Source organism: Pseudophryne corroboree, chromosome 11 (assembly GCF_028390025.1).
Source record: "Pseudophryne corroboree isolate aPseCor3 chromosome 11, aPseCor3.hap2, whole genome shotgun sequence".
NCBI classification, from domain to species: Eukaryota; Metazoa; Chordata; class Amphibia; order Anura; family Myobatrachidae; genus Pseudophryne; species Pseudophryne corroboree.
In genome coordinates, this window is record NC_086454.1 from 103,885,716 (window position 1) to 103,911,644 (window position 25,929).

At 45.9% G+C, this 25,929-nt stretch overlaps 2 long non-coding RNA genes across 3 annotated transcripts in view; one reads left to right on the plus strand and one right to left on the minus strand.

Annotated features, from left to right (window-relative positions):
• LOC134968998 (uncharacterized) overlaps positions 1–25,929 on the plus strand; it is a 131,102-nt gene that overhangs the window by 86,941 nt on the left and 18,232 nt on the right. The window lies entirely within an intron of this gene.
• The window catches only part of LOC134969000 (uncharacterized), a 100,537-nt gene continuing 90,270 nt past the window's right edge, over positions 15,663–25,929 (minus strand). For both annotated transcript variants that reach the window (XR_010189367.1, XR_010189366.1), the window contains exon 3: positions 15,663–16,345. This is a non-coding gene — a long non-coding RNA (uncharacterized LOC134969000). The remainder of the gene's footprint in view (positions 16,346–25,929) is intronic.

Genomic DNA, 25,929 nt, shown 5'->3' on the forward strand with positions numbered 1-25,929 from the left:
ACCGGGCCCATCTAGGAGTGGCACTGCAGTGTCACGCAGGATGTCCCTTCCAAAAAACCCTCCCCAAACAGCACATGACGCAAAGAAAAAAAGAGGCGCAATGAGGTAGCTGTGTGAGTAAGATTAGCGACCCTAGTGGCCGACACAAACACCGGGCCCATCTAGGAGTGGCACTGCAGTGTCACGCAGGATGGCCCTTCCAAAAAACCCTCCCCAAACAGCACATGACGCAAAGAAAAAAAGAGGCGCAATGAGGTAGCTGTGTGAGTAAGATTAGCGACCCTAGTGGCCGACACAAACACCGGGCCCATCTAGGAGTGGCACTGCAGTGTCACGCAGGATGGCCCTTCCAAAAAACCCTCCCCAAACAGCACATGACGCAAAGAAAAAAAGAGGCGCAATGAGGTAGCTGTGTGAGTAAGATTAGCGACCCTAGTGGCCGACACAAACACCGGGCCCATCTAGGAGTGGCACTGCAGTGTCACGCAGGATGTCCCTTCCAAAAAACCCTCCCCAAACAGCACATGACGCAAAGAAAAAAAGAGGCGCAATGAGGTAGCTGTGTGAGTAAGATTAGCGACCCTAGTGGCCGACACAAACACCGGGCCCATCTAGGAGTGGCACTGCAGTGTCACGCAGGATGGCCCTTCCAAAAAACCCTCCCCAAACAGCACATGACGCAAAGAAAAAAAGAGGCGCAATGAGGTAGCTGTGTGAGTAAGATTAGCGACCCTAGTGGCCGACACAAACACCGGGCCCATCTAGGAGTGGCACTGCAGTGTCACGCAGGATGTCCCTTCCAAAAAACCCTCCCCAAACAGCACATGACGCAAAGAAAAAAAAGAGGCGCAATGAGGTAGCTGTGTGAGTAAGATTAGCGACCCTAGTGGCCGACACAAACACCGGGCCCATCTAGGAGTGGCACTGCAGTGTCACGCAGGATGTCCCTTCCAAAAAACCCTCCCCAAACAGCACATGACGCAAAGAAAAAAAGAGGCGCAATGAGGTAGCTGACTGTGTGAGTAAGATTAGCGACCCTAGTGGCCGACACAAACACCGGGCCCATCTAGGAGTGGCACTGCAGTGTCACGCAGGATGTCCCTTCCAAAAAACCCTCCCCAATCAGCACATGATGCAAAGAAAAAGAAAAGAAAAAAGAGGTGCAAGATGGAATTGTCCTTGGGCCCTCCCACCCACCCTTATGTTGTATAAACAAAACAGGACATGCACACTTTAACCAACCCATCATTTCAGTTACAGGGTCTGCCACACGACTGTGACTGATATGACGGGTTGGTTTGGACCCCCCCCAAAAAAGAAGCAATTAATCTCTCCTTGCACAAACTGGCTCTACAGAGGCAAGATGTCCACCTCATCTTCACCCTCCGATATATCACGTGTACATCCCCCTCCTCACAGATTATCAATTCGTCCCCACTGGAATCCACCATCTCAGCTCCCTGTGTACTTTGTGGAGGCAATTGCTGCTGGTCAATGTCTCCGCGGAGGAATTGATTATAATTCATTTTAATGAACATCATCTTCTCCACATTTTCTGGATGTAACCTCGTACGCCGATTGCTGACAAGGTGAGCGGCGGCACTAAACACTCTTTCGGAGTACACACTTGTGGGAGGGCAACTTAGGTAGAATAAAGCCAGTTTGTGCAAGGGCCTCCAAATTGCCTCTTTTTCCTGCCAGTATAAGTACGGACTGTGTGACGTGCCTACTTGGATGCGGTCACTCATATAATCCTCCACCATTCTATCAATGTTGAGAGAATCATATGCAGTGACAGTAGACGACATGTCCGTAATCGTTGTCAGGTCCTTCAGTCCGGACCAGATGTCAGCATCAGCAGTCGCTCCAGACTGCCCTGCATCACCGCCAGCGGGTGGGCTCGGAATTCTGAGCCTTTTCCTCGCACCCCCAGTTGCGGGAGAATGTGAAGGAGGAGATGTTGACAGGTCGCGTTCCGCTTGACTTGACAATTTTGTCACCAGCAGGTCTTTCAACACCAGCAGACCTGTGTCTGCCGGAAAGAGAGATCCAAGGTAGGCTTTAAATCTAGGATCGAGCACGGTGGCCAAAATGTAGTGCTCTGATTTCAACAGATTGACCACCCGTGAATCCTTGTTAAGCGAATTAAGGGCTGCATCCACAAGTCCCACATGCCTAGCGGAATCGCTCCCTTTTAGCTCCTTCTTCAATGCCTCCAGCTTCTTCTGCAAAAGCCTGATGAGGGGAATGACCTGACTCAGGCTGGCAGTGTCTGAACTGACTTCACGTGTGGCAAGTTTAAAGGGCATCAGAACCTTGCACAACGTTGAAATCATTCTCCACTGCACTTGAGACAGGTGCATTCCACCTCCTATATCGTGCTCAATTGTATAGGCTTGAATGGCCTTTTGCTGCTCCTCCAACCTCTGAAGCATATAGAGGGTTGAATTCCACCTCGTTACCACTTCTTGCTTCAGATGATGGCAGGGCAGGTTCAGTAGTTTTTGGTGGTGCTCCAGTCTTCTGTACGTGGTGCCTGTACGCCGAAAGTGTCCCGCAATTTTTCTGGCCACCGACAGCATCTCTTGCACGCCCCTGTCGTTTTTTAAAAAATTCTGCACCACCAAATTCAAGGTATGTGCAAAACATGGGACGTGCTGGAATTTGCCCATATTTAATGCACACACAATATTGCTGGCGTTGTCCGATGCCACAAATCCACAGGAGAGTCCAATTGGGGTAAGCCATTCCGCGATGATCTTCCTCAGTTGCCGTAAGAGGTTTTCAGCTGTGTGCGTATTCTGGAAAGCGGTGATACAAAGCGTAGCCTGCCTAGGAAAGAGTTGGCGTTTGCGAGATGCTGCTACTGGTGCCGCCGCTGCTGTTCTTGCGGCGGGAGTCCATACATCTACCCAGTGGGCTGTCACAGTCATATAGTCCTGACCCTGCCCTGCTCCACTTGTCCACATGTCCGTGGTTAAGTGGACATTGGGTACAACTGCATTTTTTTAGGACACTGGTGAGTCTTTTTCTGACGTCCGTGTACATTCTCGGTATCGCCTGCCTAGAGAAGTGGAACCTAGATGGTATTTGGTAACGGGGGCACACTGCCTCAATAAATTGTCTAGTTCCCTGTGAACTAACGGCGGATACCGGACGCACGTCTAACACCAACATAGTTGTCAAGGCCTCAGTTATCCGCTTTGCAGTAGGATGACTGCTGTGATATTTCATCTTCCTCGCAAAGGACTGTTGAACAGTCAATTGCTTACTGGAAGTAGTACAAGTGGGTTTACGACTTCCCCTCTGGGATGACCATCGACTCCCAGCGGCAACAACAGCAGCGCCAGCAGCAGTAGGCGTTACACGCAAGGATGCATCAGAGGAATCCCAGGCAGGAGAGGACTCGTCAGAATTGCCAGTGACATGGCCTGCAGGACTATTGGCATTCCTGGGGAAGGAGGAAATTGACACTGAGGGAGTTGGTGGGGTGGTTTGCGTGAGCTTGGTTACAAGAGGAAGGGATTTACTGGTCAGTGGACTGCTTCCGCTGTCACCCAAAGTTTTTGAACTTGTCACTGACTTATTATGAATGCGCTGCAGGTGACGTATAAGGGAGGATGTTCCGAGGTGGTTAACGTCCTTACCCCTACTTATTACAGCTTGACAAAGGGAACACACGGCTTGACACCTGTTGTCCGCATTTCTGGTGAAATACCTCCACACCGAAGAGCTGATTTTTTTGGTATTTTCACCTGGCATGTCAACGGCCATATTCCTCCCACGGACAACAGGTGTCTCCCCGGGTGCCTGACTTAAACAAACCACCTCACCATCAGAATCCTCCTGGTCAATTTCCTCCCCAGCGCCAGCAACACCCATATCCTCCTCATCCTGGTGTACTTCAACACTGACATCTTCAATCTGACTATCAGGAACTGGACTGCGGGTGCTCCTTCCAGCACTTGCAGGGGGCGTGCAAATGGTGGAAGGCGCATGCTCTTCACGTCCAGTGTTGGGAAGGTCAGGCATCGCAACCGACACAATTGGACTCTCCTTGTGGATTTGGGATTTCGAAGAATGCACAGTTCTTTGCTGTGCTGCTTTTGCCAGCTTGAGTCTTTTCATTTTTCTAGCGAGAGGCTGAGTGCTTCCATCCTCATGTGAAGCTGAACCACTAGCCATGAACATAGGCCAGGGCCTCAGCCGTTCCTTGCCACTCCGTGTGGTAAATGGCATATTGGCAAGTTTACGCTTCTCCTCCGACAATTTTATTTTAGGTTTTGGAGTCCTTTTTTTTCTGATATTTGGTGTTTTGGATTTGACATGCTCTGTACTATGACATTGGGCATCGGCCTTGGCAGACGACGTTGCTGGCATTTCATCGTCTCGGCCATGACTAGTGGCAGCAGCTTCAGCACGAGGTGGAAGTGGATCTTGATCTTTCCCTAATTTTGGAACCTCAACATTTTTGTTCTCCATATTTTAATAGGCACAACTAAAAGGCACCTCAGGTAAACAATGGAGATGGATGGATTGGATACTAGTATACAATTATGGACGGGCTGCCGAGTGCCGACACAGAGGTAGCCACAGCCGTGAACTACCGCACTGTACTGTGTCTGCTGCTAATATATAGACTGGTTGATAAAGAGATAGTATACTCGTAACTAGTATGTATGTATAAAGAAAGAAAAAAAAACCACGGTTAGGTGGTATATACAATTATGGACGGGCTGCCGAGTGCCGACACAGAGGTAGCCACAGCCGTGAACTACCGCACTGTACTGTGTCTGCTGCTAATATATAGACTGGTTGATAAAGAGATAGTATACTCGTAACTAGTATGTATGTATAAAGAAAGAAAAAAAAACCACGGTTAGGTGGTATATACAATTATGGACGGGCTGCCGAGTGCCGACACAGAGGTAGCCACAGCCGTGAACTACCGCACTGTACTGTGTCTGCTGCTAATATATAGACTGGTTGATAAAGAGATAGTATACTCGTAACTAGTATGTATGTATAAAGAAAGAAAAAAAAACCACGGTTAGGTGGTATATACAATTATGGACGGGCTGCCGAGTGCCGACACAGAGGTAGCCACAGCCGTGAACTACCGCACTGTACTGTGTCTGCTGCTAATATATAGACTGGTTGATAAAGAGATAGTATACTCGTAACTAGTATGTATGTATAAAGAAAGAAAAAAAAACCACGGTTAGGTGGTATATACAATTATGGACGGGCTGCCGAGTGCCGACACAGAGGTAGCCACAGCCGTGAACTACCGCACTGTACTGTGTCTGCTGCTAATATAGACTGGTTGATAAAGAGATAGTATACTACTAATATTATATATACTGGTGGTCAGGTCACTGGTCACTAGTCACACTGGCAGTGGCACTCCTGCAGCAAAAGTGTGCACTGTTTAATTTTAATATAATATTATGTACTCCTGGCTCCTGCTATAACCTATAACTGGCACTGCAGTAGTGCTCCCCAGTCTCCCCCACAATTATAAGCTGTGTGAGCTGAGCAGTCAGACAGATATATAATATATATAGATGATGCAGCACACTGGCCTGAGCCTGAGCAGTGCACACAGATATGGTATGTGACTGACTGAGTCACTGTGTGTATCGCTTTTTTCAGGCAGAGAACGGATATATTAAATAAACTGCACTGTGTGTCTGGTGGTCACTCACTATATAATATATTATGTACTCCTGGCTCCTGCTATAACCTATAACTGGCACTGCAGTAGTGCTCCCCAGTCTCCCCCACAATTATAAGCTGTGAGCGCTGAGCAGTCAAACAGATATATATAATATTATATATAGATAATAGATGATGCAGCACACTGGCCTGAGCCTGAGCAGTGCACACAGATATGGTATGTGACTGAGTCACTGTGTGCTGTGTATCACTTTTTTCAGGCAGAGAACGGATTATAAAGTAAACTGCACTGTCCTCACTAGTAAACTCTCTCCACTCAGTCTCTACACTTCTACAGTAACAGTACTCCTCCTAATCAGCTCCAGTAAATCTCTCTCAGTCTCTTATAATCTAAATGGAGAGGACGCCAGCCACGTCCTCTCCCTATCAATCTCAATGCACGTGTGAAAATGGCGGCGACGCGCGGCTCCTTATATAGAATCCGAGTCTCGCGATAGAATCCGAGCCTCGCGAGAATCCGACAGCGTCATGATGACGTTCGGGAGCGCTCGGGTTAACCGAGCAAGGCGGGAAGATCCGAGTCGCTCGGACCCGTGAAAAAAAACATGAAGTTCTGGCGGGTTCGGATTCAGAGAAACCGAACCCGCTCATCTCTAGTATATACATGTGTATATATACACGTGTACTGTATGTGTGTATATATGTATGCATGTTTAATATGCTATGTGTATATATATATATATATATAGGTGTAGATATGGTATATTTATATATGTATATACACACACACACACACACACACACACACACACACAATAGTTTTACGGACCCAGCATATACTGGGTCTTCTCCCGTGCTTGGCTTCTCCCAGTCCTGGAAACCCCCCCATGCAAAGCCTGCATTTGCCACTGATAATGGCTGCTTTATTTTTACACTGCAATTTAGATTACAGTTTGAACACACCCCACCCAAATTAAACTCTCTCTGCACATGTTATATCTGCCCCACCTGCAGAGCACATGGTTTTGCCCATTGGAGAACAATTTTACTGCTGCAATAAGGTCCGAATTAGGCCCACAGAGTTCAAAGAACAACCTAGAGGAGAGTCCAAGGGTATTCAAAAGCACTATGCTGGCCCGGCAACAGGGGAGTTCATGGAAGACAATTGTACTGGGCTCCAAGATTCTTGGTATTCCAGATCACATACTGTGCTGTATTCAGCAGGGCGCAGGCAGAAAGAGGGAGACTGGCAGGAAACACATTAAAAGTTTATTTTTTTTCCACCCGGGTTGCATAATGTCATAGAAACATAGAATTTGAAGGCAGGTAAGAACCATTTGGCCATCTTGTCTATCTTTCTAGGGTGTGGTTATTAGGGTTAGGGGTACAGTTGGATTAGGGGTTTGGGTTAAAGTTTTGGTTAGAGCATTATTGTTAGGATCAAGGTTTGGATTCACCACTTAACTGGCAATAATGTATGTGATATGACCGCAGCCAATAGTGCATTACTTGGCAAGGTCATAGCACATATGATGGGTAGCAGTTGATATAAAGACAGACAGAATAACAATGGTCATAATCCCAACAGCCATTGATCAACATTCAAAATACGAACATGGTCAAAATACAGACATTAATTACACCAACATGTTCAAAATGCCGACATGTCAAAATGCCAACATACGTTTTTAAAGAATTTTTGCTCAAAAACAGACTTGTTCATACTTTACCATCCCAGTGGACCTGGAGGGGCAATATAATAGACTTCATCCTGCTGTAGCTACCACTGGGAGTGATGCGGCAGTCTCTCACCACCGGCATCACTCCCAAAATCATGCCCAGAATTTAAAGTAAAAATCATACACCGGAAGTAAACATGTGATGGGAACATTTCTCCCCTCCCAGCACAATTATGCTGATCACTGCATATGCAGAGATCAGCTACAGCAGGGGGTACTGATGATCAGTCCTGCCCATGACCCGCACTCAGACATGGCCCTAACCGATTTGGCAAGACTTCAAGACTTTGGCTAATGCCCCCTAGCAGATAATCCCACCACAAACCTTAGTGTTTATATGCAGATAGGGGGACATGATGACATACATACAGTGCCATGGAGGGCTATGGTGACACACACTGCAGCCTGGATGGGGGTGCATGGTGACATACACACTGGGGCCTGGAGGAGGGTCACTGGTGCCTGGGAAGATATATTGTCATACACCCTGAGGCCATGGTGACACACTGTGACCTTGGCATGGTGACATATGTACATACTGGGGTCTTGGAGGACATGGTGACATACATATTGGGGCCTGGGGGCATGTTGCCATACCCACTAGGAGCATGGGGGCATGGGACATATGCTGGGGCCTGGGTGTATATGGTGACACACATACTTGGGATTTGGTGGGGGAATGGTGACATACACTGGGGCCTGTGGGGGGAATAGTGACATATATACAGGCGCCTGGTGGGGATATGGTGACATACACACTGGGGCTTGTGCATGATGACATACACCATGGGGTCTGGTAGGACATGGTGGCATACATAATGGAGCCTGGACAGGGATATGAAGACATACATATTGGGGAGTGGTTGCAAGGTGGCACACTGGAGATTGGGGGGCAGAAACAGGGGGGAATGGTTACTCTACATTGTGACCAAAGACAGTACAATATGGCACACACTGTATCTTGGTTGGGGGGCATGGATACATACACAGTGGGAATTTGTTGGGTACAAAATGACACACACTAGTTTGGGGAGGAACATGGTTACATACACACTGTGGCCTTGTAGGGTACAAAATGACACACATAAGACACACACGCACACTGTAGCTGTTAGGGAGGTCAACATGGTGACACATACAGTTTACTGGAGCCTGGAGGAAAGAAGAGACAGCTACATTGATATAGTAAGCAGCATTGCTAAGACTAAATTGAGTACACACTGGTGAAGCTCAGACCAGAGGATGCAGCTTGTTCACAGATGTGGGTCCTTACCGGCACTCCCATAGGCTCAACCTCCATTATTTCTCCATTGGCCCGCAGCAGGTAAAAGGAACAGTGTTCTCCATGACTGCTGGAGCCTGCCCTTACTCCTCATTAGCTCCTGCTCCACCCACGCCATGCCCCGGCATCCACACACTGGTCACCATGGTGGTCAAATCAGTATGTCAAAGTAATTAATTGAGTGAGCAGGTGATCAGTCACAGTGCCTACTCTACCCCCGTTCCACTCCTGCATCAGCCAAAGGCTACACTGCAATTGTTCATAAAAAAATAAAAAAAACTTTTTAATACACTTTGCCACAAGTGAGAGACAGGCTGGTCCTAGAGTAGGGATGCCCCTAGGCATTCCAAATGATAGGCATTTGCCTATAATACCTACAGTGTATGTCTGGCTCTGCCCAGTTTATGCTGCACTCTGCAAAGAGATTAGGGGGACTGGCTTCCACAGAAGTGGGGGGGGGAATTGGGGGGGACAACTTTTGGCACTGGGCGTGGGGTAAGGAGCAGGGGGGTGATGTTCCCCAATTTTTTGGCTGGAATATTATATATAAAATCTATAAATTGGAACATGGGGATTGGGGTCACAAAATATTGGGGGCCCACTGACATTGGGAGTGAGGGTATGGGGGATCTGTTACCAGTAGGGTGTGGTGGTTATAATGCTGGGAATTATTTTGCTACTGGATGTACAATTTCTTCTTGGGGGAAAGATGTATTTTACAATAAGGGCCTATGGACACGGTGGTGTGTTAAAAAACACCCACTAAGTATTTATTTTTTAACAAAATATTTCAATGTATTTTTCTAAATATATTTTAAACTTTTTTCAATGAAAAAAAAAAGACAATATCTAAGCAGTTTCTGGAGGGGGGGATAAAAATCAGAATTGTGAGGGTTAGGATAATAATGTTAGGATTAAGGGTAAGGATTAGGGTATTAGTGTTAGAGAAATAGGATTAAGGAAGTGGTTCCCAAACTTTTTTGAATCACAGCGCCCTAGAGCATCATAATTTTTTTCACAGCACCCCTAGGCCAAACGTTTCTTGTTGAGAAATTTAGAAAGAAATATTAAATTCAGTAAATTCTGTTTATATGTCATCCTTAGGTTCAGTTATGTAGTGATGGACAGGACCTGCTTATATTTGTCCACATATTTTATGATTGGAAGCCACCAGCACTTGTTTTGTCTATTAAAATTGGCATAAATAATTTGAATTGGTCCTGGACCACCAACTCAGGGCACCCCTGCGAGTGTCCCAAGGCACCTCAGGGTGACACGGCACACAGTTTGAGAACCACTGGATTAAGGGTTATGATATTAATGTTAGGATTAAGGGTGAGGGTTACAGTATAAGTGTGAGAGGGTATGTGGACAGATACTCATGGCTAGGTCACTGAGATTCAGCTGGGGAGTGTCCGGGGGGGGGGGGAGGGGTAAGATGCGGTTATGTGACTGGCAGTTGGGAGACCGCCGGTCAAGATACCAGGATCCTGAACAATGCATAGCCCACTGGTTGGCATGCTGACCTGCAAGGACTATTCCCACTTGTGGGTGTCCACGACACTCAGAGTGGGAATAGAACCTGTGGCATGTGCAGCGAGCCACTGAATCCTCTAAGTGGCGTTGGTATGGTGACCGGTGGTGGTCTCCCGACTGCCAGTCACACAAACCCAACAGGTCCAGGGTGAAGAGCGGAAGCTATAGGGAAAAACCTAAAACTATCAGAGGTGTAGCAAGCCTTATCTCCTTGCAATGTCCAAGCAGGGTGCCCAGAAAGTAGTGTCCAGGATATGTAGAAAGCAGGTGTTTGAATTAGAGAGAAGCCAAAGCAGTTCCTTCAAAGTAGCTTTAGAGAAGTAGAAATTTCAGGCCTACTTTTATCTTGCTGTTTCCCATTTGTTTAACTCATGTATAACTCTAATAATGTTGTAATGGGTGGTCTTAATTTTGCCGGCTGTCGGGATCCCGGTGCACAGTATAGCATGGCGCATGTAGCACACCACCGTGCCCGCAGCGAGCCCGCAAGGGGCTCATTTGCACTCGCCCAGCTGTTGGTATGCCAGCGGTCGGTATGCTGGTGGTTGTATGCTATCCGCCGGGAGCCCGGCCACCGGCATACCATACTACACACGTAACACACACATCCCTGCTCCCACAGAATTTATTTTCCAAAATGTATTGCTGAATTATCAAGCTTTCAAATTCTACAGCTATTAAGTACTTCTGTTTAAATTTAGTTGAATTTTGTTTGCCCTATGCTGATGTCCTACCTACCTTCTCTCCTATCTGCTGCATCATGGACTCCAACTCAACTGTCTCTTTCTTTCTCTGGAATTCCCTACTATATGTTACACCTTTATAAATCACTCACCCTGCCCACTGTAACCGCCTCACCTGGTACTGTCAAGGGCAGGATGATCAACCCATGGAAATTTTATGCAGTGATTATCCCATTAGTCCACTTTTCACTTTATCCTTATATTTACCAGTTCCATGTATTTCTTATTTGCACACTGCAACCAACAGGCCTTTCAACCTCATGCAAACTCATCAGTCCATTTAAACATATGTACATATGTTTCTCTCTCACATCCTCATGCAGATAAGGACAGTTGTTATATCATGATTTGCTTGCAACTCATGTATGTTTTTTGATGTAATGTTTTGCTTGTAATTGGCATTGCATGTGTGGGGAAGTTGCTCAGTGAAACATAGTATATTATTGCATGCTGTCTGGTGTTTACCTCCTTTGATCGTTTGGCCATTTATGGTCAGGTGTACTATATCTTTACATTTAGTGAGGTGTAGTCATGGTGTATATGATAGAGTCTGATTCCTGATTAGTAAAAGAAAACAAATACAAAACACTGAGCAACATCACCAAACAGGTAATTTCAACTTTAAACTTGTCATTTATTTTATACGGTCTGGCAGGGCCGGCTCTACCATTAGGCAGATTTAGGCTGCTGCCTAGGGCCGCCTTCCATTGGAGGGCGCCACTGAATTCATCTAACAAAAAACTGAATGATATGAAAGTGACCTCCTCCTTTTACACTGCGCTGGCCACTGCTGTGGGTCTAGTCAGGTACAGCCACCACTATCAGGCTGTACCACATAATGTCTCAGCGTTTCCTCTGTGCTGACATGTGTAACATAAAGTCATGTGAAGGCACATAGGGGAGGATGTAACTGTGGATCACAGCCTGATGGGTGGTTTGCACCTGTAAACAGCATAATAGGGAAAACACAGGCACTGGGGCACAATGCAGTACATGTGGAGGTAGGGGGATCAGTAATGAACTTACATATGGGGAATGGAACACAATAAGGAGCAAAAAAACTATATGCATCTGTGTGTATGTGTGTGTATGTATACACATATAATGAAATATCCCCACCAGACCACATATGCGGATGCATATCTCGGCATTTAGTGAAAATGTGAAATTGGCATCAGTGTATTATATAATCCTTAACATGCCGGATAGTTTGTGTACATAGGCAGAAAAAATGGTCGCCATTCAAGGATTTGAAAGTGAAAGTATACATGCGAACAAAGTCACAAAATGTTGTGACTTTGATTACAATATACTTTTTCACCTTAAAAGTCCTTGAGTGTTGTCCCTTTCCTCTGTATATGTATAATGATGCAATTCACCCCAGCCCACCTAGTCGCAACCTGCATCTACCCTCCGAGAGGTGGTGGTGTTTTTTGGTTTTTTTTTTTGCAGGTTAAGGGGTGCCAGGCTGAAGCTTTGCCTAGGGTGCAGAGAGACCTTGCACTGGCCCTGCTGTCTGGACATGGCTACTAATAACAGATGCACAGACAAAATTCTTAAAGCTATGTGTGCAAATGCTAGGAGCTTAGGAGACTAAATTCCAGAGTTAATTGTGATAATGACAAGGGATAACCTGGATACTGTGGCAATTACAGAGTCATGGTGCAATGAGAATCATGACTTTGACATAGCTATACCAGGATACAATTTATTTAGGAAGGATAAAATGAGAAGAATAGCAGGAGGTGTAGCAATGTATGTGACAAAAAAAGCATAAATGCTACTTTAATATAAAAAAATTGAATACAAATTTGAGGCCCTTTGGGTCCCCATAGAAAATTTACCTGATGTTAATTGGGAGAGGTCTTTTGCAAGTTCAGCTACAAGTGGCAAGTTTCTAAATTCCTTACAGGAAGCTTCTCTCAAGCAATTGGTAAGGGAGCCCACTCGCAAAGACTTAATATTAGATTTAATTCTTACATATGGTGACAGGATATCAGACATATATGTGGGTGAGCACCTGGGATCCAGTGATCATCAAGCAGTATGGTATAGTATAAAGACAGGATCCAACTCCTGTCACACAAAAACCAAGGTGTTGAATTTTAGAAATGAGGAGATGTTTAAGTGATTCATTGGCAGACTGGAGGAACTTGGAAGGAGTGCAGGAGAGATGGGAAAAACTAAAAAGTGCAATACTAAGGGCAACAGACCTTTGTATCAAAAGGGTTAGGAAAAGCACCAGGAAAAGGAAGCCAATGTGGTTCACAAAAATAGTATCAACTAGTGTGAAAGCAAAAAAAATGGCTTTTAGGAAATACAAAGACTCAAAAGAATAACGACAAAGAGGTGTATCTTGATAGACGGAAGGATGCTAAGAAAGTGATCAGACGTGCAAAGGCAGAAGCTGAGGAGAAAATGGCCCAGTCAGTAGATAAAGGGGGCAAAACTTTTTTTTTAAGTATATAAGTGAAAGGAGAAAATCAAATGGAGGAATAATAAGACTTAAGACAGAGAGTGAGCATTTGGTGGAGGGAGACAAGGCAATAGCAGATCATCTAAATAATTATTTTTGTTCAGTATTTACTACAGAAGGAGAAGGGAAGGGGCCACAGTTAAGTTGCAAGGACATTCATAAAAATAAGGTAGATGAAAGTACATTTACAGAGGAGAAGGTCCTAACAGAACTTTCAAAACTAAAAAAGTGGATAAATCAATGGGGCCAGATGGGATACACCCAAGGATAGTAAAAGAGCTAAAAGATGTGCTGGTGACACCTTTAACAGAATTATTTAACCAGTCACTAAATGCAGGTGCCATTCCAGAGGACTGGAAAAGAGCAATGTAGTCCCACTGCACAAAAGTGGTAGCAAGGTAGAAATAAGTAACTACAGACCAGTAAGCCTTACATCAGTAGTAGGGAAAATAATGGAAAAACTATTAAAAGAAAGACTTGTGGAATATCTTAAATCAAACAACTTACAGGATCCAAAACAGCATGGATTTACTGGTGGAAGATCATGCCAAACAAATCTTATTGACTTTTTTGACTCTGTGACGAAAATAATAGATCAAGGGGTAGCTGTAGATGTAGCATATCTAGACTTTAGTAAGGCATTTGACACTGTCTCACATAGCAGACTGCTAAATAAACTTGAAAGCATAGGGGTGGATTATAAAACAGTTAAATGGTTAAGAACCTGGTTGCATGATAGGAAACAGACAGTTGTAGTAAATGGAGTGCAATCTTTGGAGGGAAATGTTACCAGTGGAGTACCGTAGGGATCTGTACTTGGACCAGTTCTCTTTAATAACTTTGTTGGTTACATTGCAAATGGTATTAAAGGGAAAGTATGCCTTTTTGCAGATGATACAAAGATATGCAACAGGGAAGACATGCCAGGAGGGGTAAAACAAATGATTGATGACCTAGGTAGGCTTGAGAAATGGTCAAGAATGTGGCAACTACAGTTGAATGCTAAACAATTCCAAATCATGCACTTGGGTCTCAAATACCCAAAGGCTAAATATAGCATCAAGGGTACTATAATGGAAACTACTGAGGAGGAAAGGGATTTAGGAGTCACTATTTCAAGTGACTTAATGGCAGGAAAGCAATGCAACAAAGCAATGAGAAAGGCAAGTCAGATGCTTGGTTGCATAGGGAGAGGAATCAGTAGCAGGAAAAAAGAAGTAATAATGCCACTGTATAGGTCATTGGTACGGCCCCATCTGGAATACTGTGTCCAGTTCTGGAGGCCATATCTCCAGAAGGATATAAATACATTAGAGAGTGTACAAAGAAGGGCAACTAAAATGGTGCATGGCCTACATCACAAAACTTACCCAGAAAGGCTAAAAGATCTTAACATGTATAGTTTGGAGGCGAGAAGGGAAAGGGGGGACATGATTGAAACTTTCAAATATACCAAGGTTCTTAACAAAGTTCAGGAGGGAAACATTCTTCAAAGGAAGAGAAGTATTAGAACTCGAGGACATATACTGAAACTGGAGGGAGGCAGGTTCAGGGGAAATTTAAGGAAAAATTACTTTACAGAAAGGGTAGTGGATAAGTGGAATAGCCTCCCGTCAGAGGTGGTAGAGGCTAAGACGGTAGAGCAATTTAAACATGCTTGGGATAGGCATATGAATATCCTTACAAAGAATTAAGATTCAAAAAGGGATGCGATTTCCTAAAGGATAAAAAAAAGGGGGCAGACTAGATGGGCCAAGTGGTTCTTATCTGCCGTCAAATTCTATGTTTCTATGTAACATAGTGTAAACAACATGGCTTCCTCATCTGGTGCTCTGTGTAGAATAAAAAATGTATGGTTTGGATGAACTTGCAAGGATCATGCCAAGCATTTTATCTCCTCCATTATGCAGAAAAAAGTTTATAGAGAACTAGTTCTCTGGTGGTATGCCAATTCCACCCTCCTGGCGCTAATATTAAAATTAATTATAGAATAATACAAATAGATACAATACACTGCAGCATGTGTTTCAAGACTTGGTTAGTGTCTTCAGCATGTATAGGTAAAGTGTAAAATGAAAACACCGCGCTGTGAGGTATCTATTTGTTATTTCAATAAACCAAATATAAACAATCTAAATATGTAAACATATATAGTGGCTGTATATATATCAGAGATGAGGTCGGGAGACTTCCGTAATTAGCTCATAAATAAATTTATTTCATAATACATGTTAAAAACAAAAACTAAAATCCTAATCTAATATGCATGCATAGCTTTCAAATCAAGAACAAGAGGAGATTTTCCTGATCATCATGTGACTTATTATATTGTTAATTTATTATTGATTTATCCTCTAAATGTATATGCAACAGTTAGGTTGCTAAAGTTCTTGATAAGCAGTATATAGCAACTGTAGCAATATGTCCTTTGCACCTGGTCCACACAGGGTATGATTACTTTGTATGCCGGCGTCCCGGCTACAATGTATAAATTTCAAACAGGTAGTATAAACACTGCTGTATAGTTACCGCTGTTCCCTTTTGTTTAAATAGCGTCTTTATCCCTTCTCACCCGGTGATGAGGCTGTCACCGCCCCGGGTGATGTGTACTGGGGTAAGATGTCCAGAGAGGTGAGATAGATCACATGTATAGTGCGCTCATCAGGAAGGCTCCGTTCGCTCCGTTTGTTAACAGCCCAATGACGGCAGTGATGTAGTAGTCTGCGGCTGCAGGGGCACGGCACCTCACTCAATGGATACTGCAGTGGGATAGTGACAAGCGGTAATTCAATGTGATGATTCCCGTAATGGTACACCAGTGCAAGGGTACTTCAGGAGCGTGGCATAAACGCGTTTCGTCCCACAATGCCTTGGGACTTCCTCACTTCTTCTAGAGAATAAATCAATAATAAATTAACAATATATTTATTCACATGCTGATCAGGAAAATCTCCTTTTGTTCTTGATTTGAAAGCTATGCATGCATATTAGATTAGGATTTTAGTTTTTGTTTTTAACATGTATTATGAAATAAATGTATTTATGTGCTAATTACGGAAGTCTCCCGACCTCATCTCTGATATATATACAGCCACTATATAGGTTTACATATTTAGATTGTTTATAGTTGGTTTATTGAAATAACAAAATAGATACCTCACAGCGCGGTGTTTTCATTTTACACTCCTCCATTATGTGTCATCAATTCCAGGCATGGCCTTTTCTGCCCAGTGAATTGCCAGGTGGAAGTAAGTCCTGTCTCATCCCTCCCACAAAGTAACCTTTACAATGTGCCGAACGTGGCTGGCTCACCTGGTGATCAGTATGATTTTCGATGGACGGGATGCCGGCGGTTAGAATACGGACAGCAGCATCCCATCCATCATAATCCCGACAGCCCACCAGTAAGTCCCCTATCCCTCGTCTGCCCCCTATCCTAACCCTCCCTGCTTTGTGCCTAACCCTCCCTGCTTTGTGCCTAATCCTAACCCTCCCTGCTTGATACCTAATCCTAACCTCCCCTTCTATGTGCCTAACCCTCCCCTCCCCGGTCCCTAACCCTAACCTTCCCTTATATGTGCATAACCCTCCCCTCCCCAGTCCCTAACCCTAACCTTCCTGGCCCTGCAGCCTAACCCCCTTCTTCTGTCTAAACCTAACCCCATGCGGCAGTGCAATTGGAATGCCGGCTGTTAGTAATGTGACACCAGCATCCCGTGCAGCATCGGTATCTCAATGTCGGCATTGCCTCCTACTTCTGGGATCCCGGCATCTGTATATCAACCGCCGGGATCCCATCTGTTGGAAAGCTAACTGCTTCCCCTCACCTGGTATGTTTGTGGATGGGATAAAAAATACATGTAACAGATGGTTATGTTGGGATCCTAGCATTAGGTCACTGCAATCACCCCATTTTGTGTCATCTCTTCTAGGTGTGACTGATTCTACCCCGGGTGCACCCAACATGACTGCCTCTCCTGGTACCTTTCTTGGATTGAATATATAACCCATAGACTGTATTACCCAAAATGACTGCACCAACCCTGCATAAAGTGTTTTTCTACTTGCTGTAATACTTTCTTATTTTCTGTTATTTATGGATCTGATTGCATTTGATCATGATACAGGATTACTTACTGTTCTTAATGCTAGCCATACATCAGAACAATATCATTCCAAACGATAATCTGGCAGTGCATAGGAACAAATGATAACCAGCCATTTGCTGCCAAGTGAAAAAAAATAAGGAAGAAAACGGTCTGGCCAACTAGTCAGGAAACTTAAACTTTTTTGATTTTTCTCAACTAATCATTCTAGTATAGGGGGAACTTTCCCACTAACTGAAAGATAAGTAGGTGGACACTGACCCACCCCTAGAGCAGCCAGCACCATACACTACCCTCCCCAGTACAGCCCCCAGCAGCAGTGATAGCACCTAGTTATCACTACCCCAGAGCAGCCAGCACTGTACACTACCCTCCCCAGTACAGCCACCAGCAGCAGTGATAGCACCTAGTTATCACTACCCCAGAGCAGCCAGCACCATACACTACCCTCCCCAGTACAGCCACCAGCAGCAGCGATAGCACCTAGTTATCACTACCCCAGAGCAGCCAGCACCATACACTGCCCTCCCCAGTACAGCCACCAGCAGCAGCGATAGCACCTAGTTATCACTACCCCAGAGTAGCCAGCGCCATACACTGCCCTCCCCAGTACAGCCACCAGCAGCAGCGATAGCACCTAGTTATCACTACCCCAGAGCAGCCAGCACCATACACTACCCTCCCCAGTACAGCCACCAGCAGCAGTGATAGCACCTAGTTATCACTACCCCAGAGCAGCCAGCACCATACACTACCCTCCCCAGTACAGCCCCCAGCAGCAGTGATAGCACCTAGTTATCACTACCCCAGAGCAGCCAGCACTGTACACTAACCTCCCCAGTACAGCCACCAGCAGCAGTGATAGCACCTAGTTATCACTACCCCAGAGCAGCCAGCACTGTACACTACCCTCCCCAGTACAGCCACCAGCAGCAGCAATAGCACCTAGTTATCACTACCCCAGAGCAGCCAGCACCATACACTGCCCTCCCCAGTACAGCCCCCAGCAGCAGTGATAGCACCTAGTTATCACTACCCCAGAGCAGCCAGCACCATACACTACCCTCCCCAGTACAGCCCCCAGCAGCAGTGATAGCACCTAGTTATCACTACCCCAGAGCAGCCAGCACCATACACTACCCTCCCCAGTGCAGTCACCAGCAGCAGCGATAGCACCTAGTTATCACTACCCTAGAGCAGCCAGCACCGTACACTACCCTCCCCAGTACAGCTCCCAGCAGCAGTGATAGCACCTAGTTATCACTACCCCAGAGCAGCCAGCACCATACACCACCCTCCCCAGTACAGCCACCAGCAGCAGCGATAGCACCTAGTTATCACTACCCCAGAGCAGTCAGCACTGTACACTACCCTCCCCAGTACAGCCACCAGCAGCAGCGATAGCACCTAGTTATCACTACCCCTAGAGCAGCCAGCACCATACACTACCCTCCCCAGTACAGCCCCCAGCAGCAGTGATAGCACCTAGTTATCACTACCCTAGAGCAGCCAGCACCGTACACTACCCTCCCCAGTACAGCCACCAGCAGCATCGATAGCACCTAGTTATCACTACCCTAGAGCAGCCAGCACCATACACTACCCTCCCCAGTACAGCCTCCAGCAGCAGTGATAGCACCTAGTTATCACTACCCCAGAGCAGCCAGCACCATACACTACCCTCCCCAGTACAGCCACCAGCAGCAGTGATAGCACCTAGTTATCACTACCCCAGAGCAGCCAGCACTGTACACTACCCTCCCCAGTACAGCCCCCAGCAGCAGTGATAGCACCTAGTTATCACTACCCCAGAGCAGCCAGCACCATACACTACCCTCCCCAGTACAGCCACCAGCAGCAGTGATAGCACCTAGTTATCACTACCCCAGAGCAGCCAGCACCATACACTACCCTCCCCAGTACAGCCACCAGCAGCAGTGATAGCACCTAGTTATCACTATCCCAGAGCAGCCAGCACCATACACTGCCCTCCCCAGTACAGCCACCAGCAGCAGTGATAGCACCTAGTTATCACTATCCCAGAGCAGCCAGCACCATACACTGCCCTCCCCAGTACAGCCACCAGCAGCAGCGATAGCACCTAGTTATCACTACCCCAGAGCAGCCAGCACCATACACTACCCTCCCCAGTACAGCCACCAGAGGCAGTGATAGCACCTAGTTATCACTACCCCAGAGCAGCCAGCACCATACACTACCCTCCCCAGTACAGCCACCAGCAGCAGTGATAGCACCTAGTTATCACTACCCCAGAGCAGCCAGCACCATACACTACCCTCCCCAGTACAGCCACCAGCAGCAGTGATAGCACCTAGTTATCACTACCCCAGAGCAGCCAGCACCATACACAACCCTCCCCAGTACTGCCCCCAGCAGCAGCGATAGCACCTAGTTATCACTACCCCAGAGCAGCCAGCACCATACACTACCCTCCCCAGTACAGCCACCAGCAGCAGCGATAGCACCTAGTTATCACTACCCCAGAGCAGCCAGCACCATACACTACCCTCCCCAGTACAGCCACCAGCAGCAGCGATAGCACCTAGTTATCACTACCCCAGAGCAGCCAGCACCATACACTACCCTCCCCAGTACAGCCCCCAGCAGCAGCGATAGCACCTAGTTATCACTACCCCAGAGCAGCCAGCACTGTACAATCCCCCCTTTAGACAACCAGTACTTGTCACCTAGCCTCTCTATAAGTTGGTGTCCGGTCTTTGGGTCCACAACACTTAGGTCAACACTCAATAGGTTGACCACTATTAGTCAACATGCATCAGGTTGACATGGCAAAGGTCGACACATGAAAAGGTCAACATCAGTTTTTCACATTTTTTTCTTAATTTTTTTGAACTTTTTCATACTTTATGATCCACGTGAACTACATTTGGGAATAATAACCTGAAGCACGGTGAGCAAAGCAAACCATGCAAGGAGACACGGGGTGTAATTCAGACCCGATTGCTGCTGTGCATTTTCCCACAGTGGGCAATCGGGTCTGAACTGCGCATGCACCTCAATGCGCAGGTGCGTTGGTCTGCAGTGACGGGGATCGCCCGGCAAGATGGTGCAAACAAAGTAATCGCATGGGCGATCGCAAGGTGACTGACAGGAAGAGGCTATTTGTTGGTGGTAACTGACCATATTAGAGGAGTGTCCGGAAAAACACAGGAGGATCCAGGCATTTGGAAGAAGGGTTTCTGACGTCAGCTCCGGCCCCGATCATCGCAGCAGCTGAGTAAGTCCTGGGCTATACAGAGACTGCACAAACTTTTGTTTGTGCAGCTCTCCGCACATGCGATCGCACACCTGCACAGAGAATTCCCCCTCGCTGTAGGCGACGATTACCTGATCGCAGGCATGAAAAAAACACACACTAATGACCATGTATTAATTAAGCCCACGGGGCACTAATTGAGGTTCCCGGTCACTTTACTAAGAAAACAACACCCCAAAAAATAAAAAAAACTAATGTCGACCTTTTCCAGGTCGACCTAATTACGGTGTCAACCTAGGCACTGTCGAGCAATAGTAGTCGACCTAATGACTGTCGACCTAGTTACTGTCAGCTTTTTAATCCACACCCCTATAAGTCAGCCGGTGATATGTAAATAAATAAAGACTATATATATTCTCAATAAACTCCCAGCACCTCCAATTAATGCATAATAAATCCTTTATCAAAAAACATGTGTTGAATGAATAAAACACCAAAGGCATCAAAGAGCAGTATCAGAACAAGCACATGGGGTACCTGCTGGAAGCAAACTGCATAGCTCCGCAGTGTAGCAGCTGATCATGATGCAAGCCTCCGGTGACAGTAGGTTAGTGAGTCATCAAGCCATTTCGGTGCTCAAAAAGGCACCTTCATCCTGGATCAGCTGCTACACTGCGGAGCTATGCAGTTTGCTTCCAGCAGGTATCCAGGAGCGGATCTTGGTGCGGGCAAGCAGTGCCTTTGCCCGGGGCGCTGCGGCCTGGGGGCGCGGCGGCAGTCACCATGCAGGCACCGTCACCTGCCCGCACCCCGCTCCACGGCTGCAGCAGACGCCGTGGGCTGTGTGGGCATCCGCTGCAGCCGGCTCCAGGCACAGACACTAGAGGTCGTTATTGACCTCTAGTGTCTGTGCGGCGCTATGGGAGAGACGTCATGACGTCTCTCCCATAGAGAGGAGCGGGCGGCCAGAAAAGAGGGGGCACAACTACTGGGGGCAAATAAAGAGGAGGCACAAATACTGGGGGCAAATAAAGAGGGGGCATATCTACAGGGGCAAATCAACTGGGGGCACAGCTACTGGGAGCATAACTGGCCACGCCCCTCCCCTATGAAGCCCCCCCCAACCCCCCCGCACACTAACTGTTTTGCCATGGGGGGGGGGGGGGGGCGCCACAAGGGGTAGAACCGGCCCTGCAGGTATCCCATGTGCTTGTTCTGATACTCTTTTTTGATGCCTTTGCTGTTTAATTCAATTAGCACATATATTTTGATAAAGGATTTATTATGCATTAATTGGAGGTGCTGGTTTCTTTTATTGAGACTACTGCAACTGATTATGTGACCAGCACTCTTACCATGGACTATAATTGTGTGCGGCAGGCTATAAAAAAAAAAAAATATATATATTACTGAAAATCCAAAGATAAGCTACTCATTCTATTCATTACTTCTCTTGTTCTAATTGATTTTAGATATATCTATACTTTGCACAATACCTTTATTATTACCATGAGGGCCCGTTTTTAGCACTCATTTATGTTTTTTTATGTCCTTTTTATGCCTTTTTCTCTGAATATATGTTTTACTGTTCACTTTTAAACAGAAAACTTTGTTGGAAAAAATAACCCCCTTTTTTTATATATTGACATGTGTGTCAAAAAAAAATTTTTTTTTTAACTGATTACGTTTGTTTTGAATAAATCCCGCCTGTGCTTTTAAATATATATCTCTAGTTTTATACTTTTTTACCACCGGTGGTCGCTCTGATCTTATCCGCTTTTTCTAAATTTCTTTTATCCTACACACGTACAAGTGTAGGTTTTATTTGAGATTGAGCAGACACCCCATAAAGAAAGGGGAGTGGTATCATAGAGAAATAACATTCCACAGGGGAGTATAATAGACATACTGTGAAAAACTATATCTACAAATTTTTCTGGCGCTGTCAGTTCACCCCATACACATATATATATATATATACACACACACACACACATACACACACACATACTGTCTTTTGTTGCCCATTATATTCAGCATGGTTGGTTTTACATCTATATTGTGTTACAGCTACATTGTGCTACATTTACATTGTGAGATACAAAGTGCTGTTCTTATACATTTTTGCAGCTAAGTCAAAACACACAATACAGAATAAGCTGTGATACATTGGTATAATAAAAAATATAATTGGTAAAATTAAAATAAAATCACACATATTGAAATAAAATAAAATAAAATATTTATTCAACACATGCAGAAGTAGGCAGACACTATCTGTCTACTTCTGTGACATCACAAGCTGGAGAGAAGTTGGCTGGTTTAATAATAACGTTTTCTAGTTGGCTACTCTGATGAGAAATTTGGTTAGATGTGTGAAGCACCATTTTCAGTTGTATAGACCAGTTGGTCAGTTGGATGGCTGGAGGAAAGTTGGTCTGATGTATGGCTTATTTTCAGAGGCTAGTAGTGATAAGGGTGCTGGCAGAGAAGATTGCATGAGGAATGCAACCATGCTGCTGTTAGCTGTTACTGGACAGCTTATTGCATGAGACTAAAGATTCTGGGATGAACCACTTGCATGATTACACTACAATTGGTGTATGAGTGCCTTGCCTGTGTTCCTTCAGCAGGGTTGGATTGGCCCATGGGAATACTGGAATGGTTTGCTGGTGGGCTTGGCCCCATGGCCCCACCCTCTCACAGGCCCCACCCTCTCCTTACTGGCTGTGCTTCCCCCATTCCTGGCCAATTCATATATTGTGCCCCAGTCTGCCCATAAGTGGGCACTAAGACTCATTGGTGGAAGAGGGGGGAGAGAGAGGGAGGCTGCTGGACACTGTGGGGGGAGAGAGACACTGATGGGGGCAGAGAGGGGGGCATGATAGCTGCTGCAGGGGGAGAGAGCCACAGTGGGGGGCACAAAGGGATTGCTGGCTGCTGTGGGGTGACAGAGAGGGTGTTTGCTATTCACTGCTGGAGGGAGAGAGGGGCCTGCTGGTGTCTACTGCACAGGGGTGTGTGTATGTGCTTAAGTGGGTGTCAGGGGTCCCAGCTATGAGCCTCCTAAACTGTGCTCATGTCTATATATACATTTGTGTCAGTGTGTCAGCATCTGTTTGTGTGTCCGCATCAGTGTATCAGCATCTGTGTCAGCATCAGTGTGTCAGCATCAGTGTCCCCATCCCACCCCACCCCTGCAACCCAAGGATGTACACTATCCACCAAATTTTTTTATTGTGGAGCTCAATGTGTTTTTTTTCCATGTGAGGGCCAATGTTTTTATTTTTTTATCTGTGGGAGCCAATGTGTTTTATTTTTTTCCTGTGGGGGGATAGTTTTTTATTTTTCCTGTCCAGGGTCAATGTGTTTTTTTCTGTGTGGCGCCAATATGTTTTGTATTTTTCTGTGGGTGTCCGTATGTGTTTTTTTCCCTGTGGTGGCAATATTTTTTTCTGTGGGTTTCAATGTTTTTTATATGAGGGTCAATGTGTTTTTATTACTGTGTGGGCCAGTGTGGCAGCGTCTGTGTGTCAGCCCCTGTAGACACAATACTCCCTTCCAACCCAGGGACATACACTATCCACCATATTTTTGTTCCTGTGTTGGCCAATGTGTTTTTTTTTCTGTAGGGCCAGTGTGTGTGTTAGCACCAAGAGGCACGCATCCTGGGCATTGCTTAGGAGCCGGGACTGTGCAATCTAGCAGTGATTGGTGCAGCATCATTTATATTCTTCCCCAGTACACTCCCAAAACACTGGTGATAGTTCCTGCTTTTGTGAGAACCTGTCAGCTCGCGTGAGAACCAGTCTGCTCATGTGAGAACGTGTCTATACATAAAACCTGGGGGCATCTGCGTACGGGGTGGACCTAATCTGCCCTGGAGAGGCGGCTGCTATAGGCAAAGTCTTTGGCTGCAGGAGGCTAAAAGACTGCTGGGCAAGGGTAATTGCATGAGCACCAGCCAGAACCATTGGAAAGCCTATTGCACACTGTAGTCCACGTAACAGTGTGTGTGGGTAAACCTGTGGGGGCCAATGTGTTTTACATTTTTCTTGTGGGGGCCAATGTGTTTTATTGTTTTCTGTATGGGCCAATGTTTTGGGGGGTTTCTGTGGGCGTCAGTGGATTTTTTTCTGTGGAGGCCAATGTGAAGGATAATGTTTGTTTAATTTCCTGTGGGGGGGCAATGATTTTTTTTATTGTTCTCTGTGGGAGACTTTTTTTGTTCTCTGTGGGGGCTAATGTGCTTTTTTTTTGTGGGGCCAATGTGTTTTTAGTCTGTGCATGCATTTGTGTTGCACCACACATGCGTCCTGATGCTGTTCGTACAGAGTCACGGATTCAGATGCATGCATCAAGAAATGTATTAAAAATGTGTTGGAATTCCCTGGGCGTTTAGAAAAGGGTTTGATATCCAGACACAAAAGGTAATGTAGTATGGGCATGTTGCTGATAGTGGTTGTTTACAGAAATGCTGAATCACACACAATGGAGGCCATACTTGGATGATCTGCACCTAGCATAGCATTTAAAAACACACAAAGCATGATTGCAGCATCTGTAGGCACTGACAGTGGGAGTCTCAGTCCTTGCATATTTACAAGCTTGTACACAAGGGAAGTGCATTGTAGCAACATTACTATAAATTCACAGACACAACTGCAGCAAAAGATGTAAGTCAGGCCATATAAGGAGAGACCCGCCCTACTTGACAGACCCTACCCCTTTAATCATTAGGGCTCCATCAATTTCCTGGGCTGGTTTTCCATCCCTATCCGCCCCTGTCCTCCAGCTTCATTTTCCCCAATGTCTTGCCAGCCTCATCCTTGCCTGTGTCTCTACAGCAACATCCATGCTCTGTTTCTCCAGCACCACCATGGTGTTTACATTCACATCTCCCCTATGTCTCTCCAGGTTCCTCTGCTCTGGGTCTCAACATCTCCAGCCATTGACTCTTCTCTTCTGTGTTTCCCAGCCTTATTCCCTGCTGTGTATCTCAGCATCATCCCCCTGTGTCCATTGGTCTTGTCCAACCCCTGTACCTCTGCACTACATTTCCCAAAGCGTTAGCATTATCCTTCCAAGCCACTGCATCACCACCCTTACCAACCCTCGCATACCCCCTTG